Below are 17223 nucleotides of genomic sequence, written 5' to 3' on the forward strand. Positions count from 1 at the left end.
TTTTTTTCTTACGTGTTGTCTTTTAGAGGCTGATTAGCCTCGGTCAAACTTAAGAAAAAAATGATGGAAATTATTGAAGGACACCAAAAAATGACCATGAAATATTCATGTAAGGATGTTTTAAAAATCGAACCTATTTTCTCCACATTTTGGGCATTTTTCGGTTCTACAGCACAAAATTGTTTAACAAAAGATCGCCGCAAGTATGCCAACGTAAAGCAAAAAGTGCACGCAAAATTTTCTTTCGCTTTTTGGAAATTTGAAGAGAGGAGGTAGCTGGTTCGAATTCCACAGCAACTTTGGATTTAACTTTGTTTTGTCCTTTTTTCTAATTTGCTCTATCTGTTCTTCGTTCAGACAAGGGCTTATCAGCCGTTCTTTGTATTTAGCACACAAAACCGAACATTGATGTTTTATTGAAATTACATACATTTGCAGGCTTGTGTGCTCAATTTAGGCTTATAAACCTTTGTCAGGTAGGAAGACAGATAGAACAATTCAGAGAAGGACATCACGAAGCATAAATACATCTATGGTCACGGCGGGATTCGAACCCGCTACCTCCACGCTTCCGAATATGTTGTTGTTGTTCATTTACGTCGCACTAGATCTGCACAATGGGCTATTGGCAACGGTCTGGGAAACATCCCATCGAAGTTGCTAGGTACAAAAGTCAAAATTATATCATGGTTATAGTAAAAGGCAAAAACAAATAATAAATCTAAGTTAAGCAAAAGATGTGAACAAGAAACAATTATATTTAAACAAATTCGAAGTACGATACGGTTGTATTTATTTAACTCCAAGTTAATTAAAATTCTAACTTGTCTGGAGAAATTTGACTCGATTTNACTTGACTTCGGTGATCTGCTGGGAACCGTGTCTTAACGATCAGTCCACTGCGGGAAGTCGAATATGTATGAGAATAAATAAGTCTAAGGCTTCCTGTGACCAGGTTGATTTTTTTTCAAATTTTCAAAAATGATAACTGATTTTGCTTCTTGGCACTGGTCCCGCAGTGGACTGATCGTTAAGACACGGTTCCCAGCAGATCACCGAAGTCAAGCATCACTGGCTGCGGTCAGTGTGCGGGTGGGTGACCACTTGGAACAGTCTGCGTAGGAACCGAGGGTGTGCTGTATTGGTCCTCGTTAAACTGTGCTAACGTAAAGTGCTCGACTTCGCGTACAGGTCGTTGGCCTACCGAAGCGGGGGTGCCATCCCCTCTGCAGAGGATCAAAATTGTGATGGCATGTCTTCGGATCATCCTCAGGGATGTTTCCCAGACCGTCGCCAATACTCCATTGTGCAGCTCTATTGCGACGTAAATGAACTACAACAACTACAGCTTCTTGGCACTGCTGCACACTAAATATCCTTTATAATGTAGAATGTGGTAAAGCTGAAAGTGAACTTCATTCAAATGAACTTCGTACTGTGAATTACATTTGTGTCTCTATGTGTTTATGGTTTTGTGTATTCAAAAGTGTGGAAAAACACTAATGTTTTCATAAAAACAATGATTCCCAAATTTTTTGAAAAAAAATTTCTATTGAAAGAAGAAAGCTAAGGTAAAAGTTTTGGCAATTTAAACCTTTCAAAGGAAAGAACTGCTTGGGTTTCTAGAGTTATAAATATCGATATCTACGGTATGTTAAAAAAACTATTTTGTTTATTAATATTTTTTGATAAGTTTAAACGTATTTTTAAAATAAAATGATTACTTTTTATCTCGTGTTTATGTTCTATAGAATATAAAAAGTGAACTTGATGAATACGTAAAATTAAAATAGAATTTTTAATCTGGTTAATATTTTTAGAATTTTTATTTCAAGATAGTTTTAGAGCTTTTTTTTTTATTGGAAATAGCTATCTGAAAAGCAGCAGTATCCAACTGCTGTTGACGTTATTTGAATTCAACCTATTTCATCTTATCTCTATCTTTAGTGTAAGTTGATTTTTCTTCTGAAATACGCGAAAAGCGCGGATTTTAATCTGCGTACTGATAATGTCAGTGATAACATTAAAAAAGTAGTGTCAAGTAATTATATGCCAAGTGAAATATTTTTCGAACATCAAGATACACTATAATTAATGAGTCATTTTATCTCTGGACATTAAAGGACTAGTGTAAAGTAATTATAAACCAAGTATAAAATATTTTGAATATCAAGATGCACAATAATTTATGGATTATTTTATGATTTAACACCAAATGTAATGTAAAGTAATTAAAAACCAAGATATAGTTTAATTATCAAGATCCCCAAGAATTAATAGATAGATATTTTTTGCCTTTTTTTTTCAAATATTGAAATGTTGATATAGATATCTTTACTATTGCTTTTCAGTTTAAATTCATTTTTAAAAATAAGAATTTCACAACAATATTAGAAATTTTTTTTTTCCAGTTAATATAGATTATTTAACTTTACAAAGCTTCCTGCTTTTTTTTAAAAATTCTTTAAAAATCAAATAGAATATTCGATTAATAATAAATTATTGTTAGAGAAAGTATACACAACTTTATGTGCTCTTAATCTTGAATCTCTCCAAATATTAAAGCATTTAAATTGAGAAATTTAGGATTAATTTAATTTTCTAAGTGACCTGGGTATTGTTACCCTTTATAAAGAATACTTACAAATCACACACAAAGCCAATTTGATTTTATCATCCGTCATTAGGGCCTTATCATAATATCAATACTTTATTGTGGCCTGATCGGCCTGATCATTATATCAATAACTTGCTCTGGCCTTATCATAATATTGATGTTTGGTTGTGGTCTTATCATAATGTCGATACCTTATTGTGGCCTTATCATATTATCGATACCTGTTGTCGTCTTATTATAATATTAATGTGTACTGTTGCCTTATTATAATATCGGTACTTTATTGTGACCTTATCATAATATCAATATTTGTTGTGATCTAATAAAAAGATGATGTTAGTAATAAGATGTTTAATTGAACTATGTTTCACTTCAAGATCAACCAAAGTATCTTTAAATTAGTTCTATAATAATATGGCTTAATTTCGAGCTATATAATGTTATAGAAAATGTTATATAAAAAAAAATTTCTCTTGAAAATATCTTTTGATAAACAGTCGCAATTCTTTTTTTCAAAATATTTTAGGTTTGCTTAAATAGTTTTAGAATCGCTGCTAAATACGCAAGAAGCAAAATTTTCGTTAAAATACTCAATTTTTCAATCATTCTTCCAAACTATACATACCATATATGTTTCAGCTGTCTGCCAACCCCCATAATATGAGAGTTGAAAATCCAAATCTGCGGAGAAATTAAGATTTTTTACGAGAAATTTCGTTTTTGTGTCTGATTTCGCATTTTAAAATATTGTCTTCACAAATTAATTAGTATAATAAATGTTAGGCCCTCGAACTATGAAAATTGCATCTTAGTGCGTGATAATCCGATTATTAGATCAAAGGTTATTAGGCAGTTCCATTGTTCATTTTGCGCTCTGCATGTTTAAGATCAATTCATAAGTAGTAACTAAAAAAATTAATATGAAAAAAACACATAAAACTAAACTGTGTTTTAGAAAAGAAAAATTGTGCGAATAATTATAATTTATGTTTTAAAAATTAAAATATCCTGCATATCACGGTTAGATGCTATCACTCAATAATAAAGATATCGAAAATATAGTGATTACTTTTAATAACTATTACGATCGATTGTTTGTAATCATTAACTTGTGAAAGAAAATCGAATTATTAAGCTTAGACATTGTATCCCAATCTCCTTTAACTCATTCGTTGTATTTCCTTTCATATTTTAGAAACCAAGCAGCAATTTGAATATCGTTCGAGCGTTACGAAATTCTTAAATCACGTGTTACATCTACCAACTTCAGACGATAAAATAAAAATATTATTGCTCCCTTAAATCATTATAATCTGACTTCAGGGTAGGAATTGAAAAATTTTTGGGCATCAATTTTCAACTGATTGCAGAAAAGAAAACCAGAAATTCTAAACAAAATTACACAAAAACTCAGTTTATTCTTCCTCATTAACTACTACTTTTACTCACAGTCGGATCGTCTGCTTGAGGTGATGGATCGCTAGTTATCGTTCAGTTACATGTACGCTTCAGGAGATGTTTACTTTTAGGATATAACAATATGTTTGTTTTTCTTTGAAAATTATTGAGACTTGCAATGTTTATTTCTGCTTCTCAAGCAAGCCAATTAAACTTTTTTTTTCCTTTCAATTCTTGGATATCATCTTGTTGTTTGGTATCGTTAGGACTTGCGCCATTATGGCCTCTTGTTTTTTGTTTGCTCTACCACCTGCTTAATGTAATTTAAAAGTTTGGAAAATGTTGATAAAAGGGCTGGAAGCACTGTTTTAGGAAATAGTGAAACGGTTTGAAGATTTGTTTTGAGAACGTAGAAAGCATCGTAGCTTACAACATAAAAAATAAAGCTTCTTGATTGATAGTTGTGGAATGTACAGTGCAGAAAAAAAAATGAACCATCCTGAATAAATTTTGATTTAATGATCGGATCTTCACTTTCTAGGACTCAGTCTTAATGGTTCGAGGGGGTGACCTCAAATATGATAATTAATTAGTGCCGACGATATTTTAAGCTATAAAATCGGACACAAAACGTACTTTCTCTTAATAAATATAAATTTTTTTCCCAACGGATTTGAATTTCTAACACCCAAAATATAGGGGGTTCCCACAATTTTAGATATATGATTTTGGATATGATTGGACATATTTGGTCAGAAGAGCGATCCAAAGTTTGGACCCCTTAATATTAATTTTAATTTTTTCGTATTTCGCCACTTCTCGAATTTTTTAAACGAAATGAAAAAATTTTTGCTCGAAATTATAAAATCCGAATTATTATCCGAAGTTCCGAATTTTATACAAAAATTTAATTTTAGTAAATATTTATTATTTTGTATTAAGTAATAGTCGGAAAATTTTGAATTGTAAGGTATACAATTTTTACGTCTTTTTCAAGGAAATAATTTTACATGGCACAGCACAAAATTTGAGCGAAATCGATTGAATAATTCCTGAGAAATCGAATTTTAACTGTACGATTTCTTAAAAATTCGATTTTTAGAGATTTTCTAATTGATTTTTTATTTGATTTCGCTCAAATTTTTCATTTTGTCTTGTAAAATTGTGTACCTTAAAATGAGTTTAAAAAAATTATTATCCTTCTATAATTCAAAAATTTCTCGACCATTATTTAATTAAATAATAAAAAAATAATACATATTTACTAAAATTTCAAAGCGACGATTTTGCTGAAGTTATAATCTAAATTGTTTAGTTGTTGCTTATTGTTTGATCAAGGAACAAACAAATGTTTGAGCAAGCTTAATAAACTCCAAACGCGTTCTTGATATGTTCGTGATTAGCTTTGTAAAGGACAAAATAAAAATAAAAAGTTTGACAACTTCTGTTGATCAGTAGTGCAACAAATTTTTCAAATACTTTCAACTTTTAAGCGACGATTTTGCTGAAGTTGTTAATCTAAGTTCTTTAGTGGTTGATCTATATTTTAAATTAAAAATAAACTGAAATATAAATATAAACTGAAAATTGAGAGAAATCACCCTCATATCTCGGTAAAAAAATATAAATAATTCTTTGAAATTGACATAAAATGATTAGTGATTAACTAATTAGAATTTTTATTTATTTATAAATCATTCTATGCTTGCATTTTATACGCAACTAGCAACTTAGTTTTATGTTAAATTATAGGTATTAAACACGAGTTAGATCAGTATAGTAAAACCAGAAGGAATAAGTCAATTCGATATCTTTTGCCTCAAAAAGAACTCAAAATTAGAGTTTAAAATTATTTTGTCTGTTTTTCTGTGAATGTTAAATTTTTAATTTGGATGCACCGTTAGTTAATAATAAACAATTTAAAAGCAATATTAATTTCATTTTATTCATTATTCTAGTTTCAACTTTTAAATGAAATTCCACTCAACTTTGTAACTCCACTTGTAAATATGAAAACTATTAGTTTTTCAATTTCAGTTTAATTGAATAACTATTTTAAGGAGATTCAAAATGTAAAACTAAATAAATAAATAAAAAAACATCTAATGTTCGAATTTTTTTTTATCTGTGGTGTTTTAACTCCTTTTTTAACTGTATCTTTTTTAACTGTAACTTCAATCATAGTTTGCAAACGATATTTCGAAAACCTTCTTTCGAGTTAAATGTTCTGTATAAATTCCGTGTTGGGCATAACTTTTATACGTCACGAAATCTTGGTCAGAAGTTGGACTACTATAAAAAGAATATTATTCATGGTTACGCAAGCTTAGAATTGAAAAGGTTCTTCTTCGATTTTATGCCTTTTTAAGCACTCCTGCGTGCAGAAAGTATTAAAAATCATTACATTAAATCGAAGTTTTCTGTAGGACTTCTTTGATAAAGGTTTTATTACTTGAAATTTAATTAAAAAAATTTTTCCACTGATTTAGTTTTCGGTCAGTTAAATTTTAATTAGACTTACTATAATTCTGCTCTAAAATATCCTATCAAAATATTAATTAACAATTAGTTTTATGCTTTAATATGATTTTGGCTAAGTAAATTTTAAATAAATTAGGGGGTCTGCACCCCCTGCGCGCCACACTCACCAACCCTTGTTTGCTGCAATCAATTTTTACTTCTTGTCTATAAGCTAAGGTGACCAGATTTATAAACCATGATTTAAGAACAAATCAGAGGAACGTCCTTGAAAATTTTAATATTTGAGGACATCCAAGCATTTTTTGAAAATATCAATTTACATTATTCCATTTCAATATTAATTTCTCCATTTAAATATTAATTGTGCAAAACCACGATTTTTTTTTTAAATTGATAACTAATGTAAGGCTTAGAATCATTTTCATCATCTTAATCTTTATCTTCATCTTCAAACATCTTCATCTTGATTTCATTACTAAACTGTTTCAGAATATCACATAATATTCTACATTTCACGTCATGCACGTCAAGCGTTCTGCATACACGTCAAATTTAAGTTTCATTATTATTATTTTTTTAAATTATTTTAGGACAAGTATGGCGTTATTAGTTTAACCATGGTATATGTTTGCTTTTCATTTGTACTCTCTGTAAGACAAAGTTACCTGATAATTTTGAAAAACGTGCGTGTTTCTGTTTTTTTTCTATTTTACAGCATATATATAATAAAAAATATGTTTTCAGAGAAACTCGATAACATTTAAGAACAAGTGCTGAAATTTTGGAAACACTTAACGCCCTCAAAGAGTTTAAAAATTTTTCAAGACAATCAATGAAATTCGAGGACTGTCCAAGTTTTGAGCACGTCTATTCATCGTACTGAAAGCAGAATTTTACATCTAAATTAAAATGTATTCAAATAAAAGTTTTCAAAATGTTTTATTCAATTAACATAAGCTATGGTTTAACAGACTTAGTTCTTGATACTACTGAAATTAAAATAAAACCTCATGCTCAGTTACCACAGCAACTTCATCTACAGTTTTGGTTCTTAAATAAATAACTTCAGATATGAATAATATTTATCATAAAACTTAGCGTTATTCTAATATTTCTCTCTCTTACGAATATTTTGTAGACTAACCCTTACCAAAGAATAAAAGTTGGTAGCTGTAAGTGCTGCCTGTATAAATATAGGCAAAAGTCGAAAGCTGTTATTCTGATAAAGCAATATGGTTTCATCCTTAGCTTTATCTAGTTATATATTTTCTTTTCTTTCTATAGCAAAAGATGGATAGTAGGTTTTCTTGAAACACCACAACATTTTTCTCCCATTATCGCATTCCATTAATGTATTTAATCTAAAGATTATATTAGTTTTCGGTATTTTCTTGCCTCTTTTTAGGGATATTTATGGAAATTCCGAATAATATATTGCAATATTTGAGTACAGTTTTTAGTTTTATTAATTTCAGTGAAAAGTGTGGATGAACTGTCTTTTAAAATTAAAATTATTATTTATTTATTCATAAATTGAATAAAAAGTGTTCAACACCATCATAATTTTGCTCTTTATCAGTCAAATTAATTTTCAGTTTAGCTAGGTCTAGGTAATGTGAACTTTCGAACATTTTCAGTAGCATGTACGATATAGGGTTGCATTTGGAAAAGCATCCCGGGTAAATGGCCGCAAAAGTTTTTCTAGTACATGCTCACTTTTTTGCCGAAATTTTCAATGACTGTTTATCTAACAAGGAATCACCGACTAAAATGATATGACAGGAAAAAATTTCGTTCTCTAAGTTCGATTTTTTTTTTAAACAGATGAATGTCTATAGCTTCATGGGTTAGTGTAGCTTTCGGCTCTTAAGCTCCATATAGAGTCAAAAGAATCATCTAGAGTTTATTCCTAAATTTGGAAGAGCATTGTTTCATTGTTTATAAATACAACTTTTTTTGTATTTTGCAAGTTTAAGAGAAGAGCACAAGAAATTATACATTTGAGCCCTGTAATACTATTAATAGAGTATTTTTAAAAAAAGTGAGAAAAATAACATTGAGAACAGCTTACTTCTTGCACTTAGTTATGTGCTACAAATGTAATATAATTTTCGATTTGAATGAAATCAACATTATAATAATTTTATATATTCAATTTTATGGCATCAGATTATCTCAAACAATATATTATAGCCGTGATGGTTCAGGGGATAGAGCGGCTACCTTCCAATGAGGTGAACCAGGTTCGAATCCCAGTGATAGCTGGTCGATACGAATTTCTCATCTGTCTTGCACAGACCACAGTGCTGACGTAAAATATCCTCAGTGGTGGACGGATCATGAATTTGAGTCCCCTTGCCGCCAGGCTAACCGTGGGTGGTTTTCGTGGTCTTTCTCTCCATGTAACGCAAATGCGGGTTAGCTCCATCAAAAGTCTTCCACGAAGGCTTATTTCTTCCAATACTTAATCCAGGAGTTCCCTTGTCTCTTGTATTGGGTTCAAAATTACAAGGCTACGGAATTGAATATTAGTAATCGTAAACCCAAAAAATTGGATCGGTTCTTCAACGACGATTATAAAATAAAAAGCATAAAACAATACATTTATGAGGAAAACTATTGGTATTGTGTACGCTATATTTTTGGACAACCTTCTATTTCATGTGTATAAAAAGGGCATTTTGTTACAGAAAGTTTTCATAAGAATATTCAAGAAATTACCAAAGTATTTGAAAAATTATCCTAAGGATCAAAATAAAAACAGTTTTAAATGCTTATACTTTAATATATTTTCCGTTAAAATAACAGCGGTTCATTACACTAATTTTTTGGACATGCATCGAGGCGGTATATTGCTTTTTCTAAAATTATTTGTCTCAGAAAACTAAAACTATTGCCGTCGATTTTTAAAGATAAAATTAAATAACCGTCGTATTTAAACTTCATATATTTATTTTTAAACATCTGGACATTATTAGAAAAATGTGCATGCAGCTAAGTTATGCATGAATGTTTCAAATTTATCTTTTTAGTTAAAAATAAAAGGATTTTTAAGTTGTTTTTTTTATTTATAGAAAACTTAAGTAATAATTTCTGTTTATTCTTGCCTCTAGACAGAATTATTAACTTTCTCAAAAATTGTTACCGTGAATTAAATTATAACTTAAATATAATCAGCGATCTGCGTTATTCCACTTTCTTTATCTGCTTGTTTATTATTTCTACCTTTGTTCTTCAGTTCAGTTCTTAGAAAAGGTAGTGTATAAAAGAGAACATTTACATTAAGTCCATCATCTTAATTTATTGACATTGCTAAAAATGCAATTTTCATTAATCTGACCGGAAGCCAGCTAATCATTGCATTATATCGATCATAAAAAAATCGCCATTCTAGAATATTCATGAGGGCACGCAAGTTAAATATTCAATCTGTTGTCAAAGCTAAAAAAAGTATTTTTTCCCAATCATCAGCACAATCGCAACCAATTGTTTCAACAATCGCCAATTATGTTCGCCAAAAAATTAAAGTACATTCTCGGCTATTTCGGTAGCGATGATGAAAGGACAGGAAGTTGGTGACAGATGGACAGGAAAACCATCGCCAAATAATTTTTTTTGTTTGACAGATTTACAGCTGGAATGACATCAGTGTTATAGGACGGTGTTAGAAGAGACGTTTTGGTAAATAATTGGGCAGGGTATTATTATTGTGGACATTTTATTCCCTTTTTTTCCATAGAATTGTAATTATAGTCAAGGTTATCATCATCAGAACTATTATGCATGCGCATTCATTACTGTTGTGCACACCTACTTTATTCTTTTGTAGCCTGGGATAGGCACATTTCTAAATGAGATATGTTTACTTAATTTTTTTTTTATTGGAACGCTTTGTTTAAATGGTAATGTGTTTATGATGCATTTGTAGTATAATGGAATCGTTAAGGTTAAGATTAATATGTGTATATATTCATAAACTTTAGTTCCTGGTTGGGATATAGTATACGATTCAATATTTTAGTAGGAATGTATAGGCAATCTAAATCCATTGCAAGACCTTTTAAGGTAGTGTAGAACAGGGGTGGCCAAGCTCCTACATAGTCGAGCCATTTTTCAAAATTTGAAATTTTTCGCGAGCCGCAATTAAATACGTATTTAAAAGGTATACAAAAAAGGTATTAAAATTTTTTTTTTACATAAATTATATTCATTGAAAACATATAAGTAAAAGTACAAAATATGTGTATTGAATTTAAAAATTAAACACATTTATTTTACTTCTCTTGATAATTCTTTAAAATTTGGTGAATAATTGGTGACAGCACTTCTCAGTAATTCTTTGAGATGCTGGTTAGTTAATACTGATCGGTGTTTGGATTTCACGAATTTTAAAGTGGAATAAAATGATTCACATAAGTACGCTGTTCCGAATATTGAAATAATTCGACAAGCAGCCTCTTTTAATTCAGGTTACTTAGATTCTGGAACAAATTTCCAAAATTCAGTAATCGACGTCGACTTATATTTTAATTGTAGAACTTGATCTTCTTGCATCTCTATTAATTCTAATTCTTCAGATGCTTTTTTTGGGTCGCAATTATATTGGAAATGGAAAACTCATCTTGAATTGAACAACGTTGCACTTAATCTTTCATATTTGTTCTCAGTAATTTAAAAGACATTTTGATATACATACGGAACGATAATAATTTTTTAAAATATAATAGCACAAAAATGAAAAGGGAACTCTGGTACATTTATCGAGAGCCACAAATAATCCTTCAAAGAGCCGCAGGTTGGCAACCCCTGGTAGAGGCTTCCTCTACTCTCGATATCTTAGAATTCAGGCTAATTTGTAATTTGTCTTTTCTTGATATTTTTTGCACTTATCAAAGTTTTGATGACTATTAAACATCAAAAACAGTATTATTACACAGCAAATCTTCCTTCAAAAATAGGTAGAAAATAAAGAAGTCGCTTTATTAGATTAAAGGTACATGGTGCTTGATAATTTTTAGAACCTCCATGAATTCTTCCTCAAAGCATTGGAACAATGAAATGATGCGATTGGTGGTTTTGAGTGAGAAATATAAAACTACACACGTTTCTGAACTTTAAGATTTTATAAAACCTATTATTACAGCTTAAACTGACAAAAACAGAGATGGATGACGCTGAAAAATTCTTTTTGAGTTAATTCGTATAAAAACAAATATAGTTATCAAAACTCTAAAAAACAGACAAGTGACTATTTAACTACCTATTGATTGCCGAATTGTATTGGCGTTGTTTTGTCAGAAAAGATATATCGAGAAAAGTAATTATATCTCAAATTGTGATAGAGTGGTGACCTTGAATTTTACATGCATCAAAAGATATTGCTAAATAGAGTAAATATCCAACGTTAGTTTATTCGTAAAAATTAAATAAAGAGGATTTAAAGCATATTTAGAATTTTTTCCTCCCCGTCTCCCCACCTCTAACAGCAGAGCTCGGTTGTAAGAGGAATTATTTAAGTAAAAAGAGAAAAAAAAGAATTTTGTTTATTTATTTTAGCAATATTTTTATGGATTAAAAAAAAATACGAATTTAGTAAATTTTTAAAAAAAAAATTAAAAAAAAAAAAAATCTTTACTTTTTTAACAGTACACTCCGAAAAATTGTTCCAACTTTAAACCATCATTTTGGCACCTTGCCCCGTAATATGGTGCAAATTTAGTGGACCCTTTAAATATTGTAAAATTGAACCAAAGTACATTTTATTTTTTATTTTATAACCGTAGTTGAACAGCCGACCAAATTCTTGGGTTAGCGAATACTAATGTTCAAAATTGCAAGGCAACTCCTTAGCCTTGTAATTTTGAACCCAATCCAGAAGACAATTGAACTCCTGGATCAAGTATTGAGAGAAATTTGCCTTCGTGGAGGACTTTTTGATGCAACTAACCCGCATTTGCGTTACTTGGTGAGAAAACCATGAAAAACTTCCACGGTTAGCCTGACGGCAAGGGAAATCTAACCCGTGATCCGTCCACCATTGGGGATATTTTACGTCAGCATTGTTGTCGGGTGCGGAAGTCGAATCCCAGCCATTACTGGGATCGAACCCGGGTCATCTCTCTGCGAGGTGAGCGCTCTATCCCCTGAGCCACCACTACTTGAACCAAAGTATAATCTAATCAAATTAGAAGTGCTATAATATGGTTCGAAATAGCTCCATATTAAGTTTGCACCAGATGTCAGTTATAAAATCGCTTAGCCCATCCCAAAAGTTTTATTATTGTACAATGGATAACGGAAATGTGGAGAAATAAACAGATTTAACGTTTGTAACATTTGCGATGCACAGCAATGTTATAAGCTTTTTTGCAACCATTTCTGGAACATTAAAGTTGTGTAAAAATAACATACTTAATTATACGCAAAATTATGTGTAAAATATATCATGAAACAATTTATGAATTGGCGTAAAAATTTATTAATTAGGCAGTGAGGAAAATAGAAAAATTGGACAAAAAATAATTGGGTATAGTTAGATTACAGTATTAGTCATACTTTTCCTTCCACAATAGATCACAACCTGGCACCCATTTTATTCGTTGAATAACTACTTGACTTTCTGATCATAAAAATTATTTGATTTTTAAATGATTTGAATAATTACTGATTTTCAAATGATTTAAACAATTACTGATTTTCAAATGGTTTGAATAATGACTGATTTTTAAATGATTTGAATATTTACTTTTTTTCAAATTTTTAGAATAACTACTGATTTTAAATGATTAGAATAATTACTGATTTCTAAATTATTAGAATGATTACTAATTTTCTAATGATTAGAATAATTACTGATTTCTAAATGATTAGAATGATTAATAATTTTGAAATGATTAGAATAATTTCTGATTTCTAAATGATTAGAATGATTACTAATTTTGAAATGATTAGAATAACCTACATGATTTTGAAACGGTTAGAATAACTATTTTATTTTGAAATGATTAGAATAGTTACTTGATTTTGAAATGATTAGTATAACTACTTGATTTCGAAGTGATTCGAGCAACTACTCGATTTCCGAGTAATTCGATTAACTACTTGATTTTCAAATGATTTGGAACAACTATTTTATTTTGATTTGAAAAATTACTGATTTCCAAATGATTTGATTAATTTCCAAATGATTAAAACAACTACTTGATTTTCAAATTATTAACTATTTGATTTCTAAATTGTTGGAATAACTACTCGATTTCCGTATGAAAAGAATTGCTGTTTGATTTCAAACGATTTGAATATTTTCTTATATTCTAATAATTTTTAATTCACGCAATATTTCATGAAAGAATAGAAAAATACGTGATATCATTTAATGGAATTACATAGGACAGAATTCTTTTAATAAATTGTTACTGTCGGCATGTTAATTTTTATTTCTTTATTTCTTGTAAAAAATATGATAATTAAAATTAAAAATAAAGCTTATTTAAAGCAATATTTTGTTTTTTAAAGGCGCAAAGAAATTTTTTATAAGAACGAAAAACTCTTTTCTAATTTAGATAAAATACAAATAAAAAAATTCTTTCAATAACTTTAATTGAAATATAACACCATCAGTTCCGAAAAAGTAATTTTTTTTTGTGTGTGTGTGCGGTACCTTTACTTCAAATTTCGGAGGAAACAAAAACATACAAATCCTATTTTTCAAAATAAAAAAAAAACCTAAAATCAAATAATTCCTGGTTTCTTTTTTGAGGCTTCTTTTTTCCCCCCCTTCAACTAAACAAAACTTTTCTTTTCGAAAAAAATAATAAAATAAAAATTGCGCCAAACAGATAGGAGCGTGAAATTTCTTTGCTTGGCGGTGGTGTAATTGTAAGCTTAAATCTTCTCTAATTAAAATCGCCAATGGAATGGCGAAAAATCCGTAATTACAGGAAAAACAAACTATCCTTCCCGGTTATTTTCTTTCAAAAAATTATTCTAATTCTTGTGTTTCCTGTTCGTTTTTCTGTTAAGGAATTATTTTTTTCTCCTCGATTTAGACGACGCCGTTCGCAAAAATAATGCTATGTGAAAAATAGAAACTGTGGAATTATTTCCTTTCATTTTGCTGAAATAAAAAAAAAAAAGGAAAAAGTTGATTTGTAATTTTGAGTTTCGGGTTTTTAATTCAAAGGAAATTCTTAGTAATGAAAGTGTTACAAATTGGTTTCTTCCTTTTTTTCAAAGGTTTTGTTGGTTTTTTTTTCTTTCCTTTTGCCAGTAGTTTATTTATGCTAGGAAATAAAAAAATATTTTGAGTAATCTTAAAGATTACTATTTTCAACAAAGTTAATGAAAATTTATTTTGTACAATTTGTCTAAGTATAAACTCTTTTTGTTTTACTTGTAGAATTTACGATTGAATATTACTTGACTAATAAAATTTTTTTAAGCTTGTCAAAAGTAAAATGAAAGTTTTCATGAGTTATGAAAAGTAATTAAATTTGTAAATATATTAATAGTTAATTTATTTCTTTGCTGAGCATTTTGTAATTTATGTAGATGTTACCGGCAAAGTATGAAACGCCGGCATTGTATAGACTGCCTGGGATGTTTTTAGGCAAAATATGAAATGTGAGAATTATTACATACTTTCCTTGGGCATTGTATATATATAATGCCTAAGCATTCTATAGAATGACAAAGGCTATTTAGGCAAAGTATGAAATAAACGTCCTGATGAGGTTATTATGTAAATGATGTGCATGTTACTGTGAATGACCGAAATCGGTGGTTGGTGACTTTCACAGATGAATGTTGACAATCACATAGTCGCTTTGGTGAATGTTCAAATATATACCTGGCAATGGCACTTAACTAGACCTAGTATGACTAGATCTTTGGTAAATGTCCGAAATATATACTAGGTCTAGTTAAGTGCCACTGCCCGGTATACCCTACACTGATGTTTTCTTAAGGTCAAGTGCCATTGCCCGGTATACTCTACACTGATGTTTTTTCTAATCTATCGTCAGTTAGCGTTAAAATATCGAATAAATGTAATTATATCCACGAATAAATTATTATCAAATCGGATGTAATAAATATTTCGGACATTCGCCAAAGCGACTATGTGATTGTCAACATTCACCGGTGAAAGTCAACAACCACCGATTTCGGTCATTCACAGTAACATGCACATCATATACATAACCTCATCAGGACGTTTTTTTCATACTTTGCCGGTTTCTCATTTGGCATTCTATAGAATGCCTAGGCAATGTGTGTATGGCAATATAAATCATTTCATACTTTGCCGGCTAATTTTAGGCATTCTATATAATACCAGATTTCATACTTTGCCGATAACATATACATAAAGTTCAATTTAAAAAAAAAATTATTTAAAAATTAAAGAGAAATTTTCTGTATAAATGCAGTATAAAATCAGTTTATTGAAATTTCTCAGTTCATTTAAATATGAATTAAAATATGATGTATTCTTTGTTGTTCATTAAATTAGTTGTTTAGTTTTTTTTCGTTAGTTTACATTTGCATATAGGAAATGCATAGTGAATTTCAGATAGTACGTGTGTTAAACTTGAACACTAAGGTTTCTGTTAATTTAAATAATACTGGTGTCTTTGGCGACTACTACATTTCACTAGTCACAAAAGAAGCTATCATTTTAATTTCAAATAACTCGTGAATAAAATTAAGTCTTCCTGTCTTTATAATTTGATCACAAAAAATAAACAAAAGCGGTGCAAACCGAAAGTAGAATTAGCATCCATGCCGGGTTTCGAACTTGGGTTACTTTATTAGGAGGCAATCACGCTCTACCGATTGAATATGAAGAAAAATTTTAAACGATTTTTCTCGTAAAAGTCTTACTTACTTACTGAAGTCACATGTAAGTTTAAAAATGTTTAAAACTACAGTGGGCCACAGTTATAAAAATGTCTCGCAATTTAACTTACAGAAAGAAAATTGATATCTAAAGACAGGTAATGACCAGGTGTCAGTTTAACAATAAAATCGAATCGCAATTTTATTTTGCAATAATTGCTGATGTGTGAAAGTAAGTGAAGAAAATAATCATTCAAATGGTTTGAAAAACAAAATAGTTATTTTATGGTAAGCAAAACTGCATGGCAAAAACTAGAATTGGAACTGACAGTTTTAATCCGCTTATAATTTGGGTGAAAAACAGAGAAAAACTGTTTTGTGAAAATCAGACTGTAATTTTTTGCAGTTCGCTGGTAAAGCTTGAAAACATTTTTAAAAAAAATCTGCATTTATCATCAAACAGTATTTTTTTTCCTGTGAAATTTCTTTTCTGTAGAATTTACAGTTACTTATAACAGTGCTTAAAAATACAAATATATTTTACTCCTCGTTTATTACAAAAATACTATATCAGGAATACAATTATTTTTTAAAATTTAGATACCTTTTAAAAACTTAGTTTTTAGCCAAATGAAATTTATATATATAAAAAAAAGAAAAATAGAAATAATACTCTTCAGAAAAATATTTTATATTTTACCAACACATTTTTAAATTTTTCTCATTGTAATATACACCGAAGAGCCATGACATTATGACCACCCTCCATCTATAACAATGTGCTCGCCCAGGTTTTCATGGTTTCTCGCCCAGGAACTATGTTTTTATAGGCCACATTAGGACCCATAATCCTCATAGAACAATCCCTGACTTCTGTAAGCTACTTGAAC

At 29.7% G+C, this 17223-nt stretch overlaps 1 long non-coding RNA gene across 1 annotated transcript in view; it reads left to right on the forward strand.

Moving 5' to 3' along the window:
* The first annotated feature begins 1541 nt into the window (after positions 1 to 1541).
* Positions 1542 to 17223, forward strand: part of LOC139426615 (uncharacterized) — a 142761-nt gene continuing 127079 nt past the window's right edge. Inside the window, exon 1 of the long non-coding RNA XR_011637838.1 lies at positions 1542 to 1649. This is a non-coding gene — a long non-coding RNA (uncharacterized lncRNA). The remainder of the gene's footprint in view (positions 1650 to 17223) is intronic.

Source organism: Parasteatoda tepidariorum, chromosome 9 (assembly GCF_043381705.1).
Source record: "Parasteatoda tepidariorum isolate YZ-2023 chromosome 9, CAS_Ptep_4.0, whole genome shotgun sequence".
NCBI classification, from domain to species: domain Eukaryota; kingdom Metazoa; phylum Arthropoda; class Arachnida; order Araneae; family Theridiidae; genus Parasteatoda; species Parasteatoda tepidariorum.